Source organism: Microtus ochrogaster, unplaced genomic scaffold (genome assembly GCF_000317375.1).
Source record: "Microtus ochrogaster isolate Prairie Vole_2 unplaced genomic scaffold, MicOch1.0 UNK8, whole genome shotgun sequence".
NCBI classification, from domain to species: Eukaryota; Metazoa; Chordata; class Mammalia; order Rodentia; family Cricetidae; genus Microtus; species Microtus ochrogaster.
Window position 1 is genome coordinate 10,481,645 of NW_004949106.1, and position 1,277 is coordinate 10,482,921.

Consider the following 1,277-nt stretch of genomic DNA (forward strand, 5'->3'; position numbering starts at 1 on the left):
GTGCACCACCATCGCCACCTGGCATAACCTGATTTTAAAACAGATCATTTGTCCATTTGCAGTCAATCTCCATTCCTACTTTGTCCCTAAACAAGCCATGGCCTGCTTTGAATCACTACTCTTGAGTTTTCTACCCGTTCTCGAAGTGGAATGACAAAATTTGAAATCTCTTCAGGCTTCCTTAGTGCCATATTCTTGAGTTCAATGCACACGTTAGGCTGGCCCTGTGGTGCACTTCATGACCAATTAATACTTAAAAAAAAAAAAGCTTCATTCTGTTTATCTGCCCACATGGGTGTTTGTACTGAGGGATTTAAAAAAAGGAAATATTCTGGAAAAATTGCTGTTTATTGGCCTTTTTTTGTTAATGTAAGAAACTTTCAAATTGATTTCTAACATAACTATAATGATTGAATGTCTTGCTTGCAAAGTGATAGGTTTTATGGGGGTTGGGTTTGTTGTGATGGTGGTGGTGGTTTTGTTTTTTCTCCTGCTCTGTTACTTTTAAACTGGGTAGTGGTTGTGTTATCTCTTTGTGGTTTTAATCTGCATTCCTACAATAAATAATATGCTTATTAGACATGTGGTGCTTTTTTGGTGAAGCCTCTTCCAAATTTTGTCCTCTCCTCGCCTTTGGCTTTTCTTGAAGTCCTGGTAAAAGATTGACTGCGTCTCAGCCTCAGAGCCCTTGGCCCCTGCTCCATCAGTTTGATAAAGCAGCCCGTGTGGTCTGAGAACCAACCCTCTCTGAATTCCTAGGACGCTAGTGATTGCGGACCCTTGGGTCTTCTCTGCCTCATTCATGGGAACTGTGTCGTTGCTACTACATCCTCGCTCCCAGTGAGATGCTTTGGGAGCCGCACTGACCATACCTAATCAGTTTTTGTTGCCGTACTATCAGCAGTAGAGCAGGGTTGTAGTGATGGGAAACGCTCAGGTGCTCTTAAGTCCTCAGGAGTTGATTTGGATCTACCTTGAGCAGCAATTGCCAGGTCCAGGCGGCCCCTGACAGTTCCACAGAGCCTGGGCAGTGAAGTGAAACAGCCAGCTGCTCTAGGACGGTCCAGCACCCCCGCTTTCCCAGGTGCCCCGGAGATGAAGGACGCCTACCCCCCACACCAGGTCAGCAAGAAGTAGTCTTGAGAACACAGTGTCCTCATTCCTGCCTCCCCTTTCTTAACTCGTCGTTTTTTTATAATAAATAATACGGGAGGGCTGTTAGTATTCAGGCACCTGTACTGGTCTGACCTTGGGGTTCTGGGATGAAGCTTCAGCTG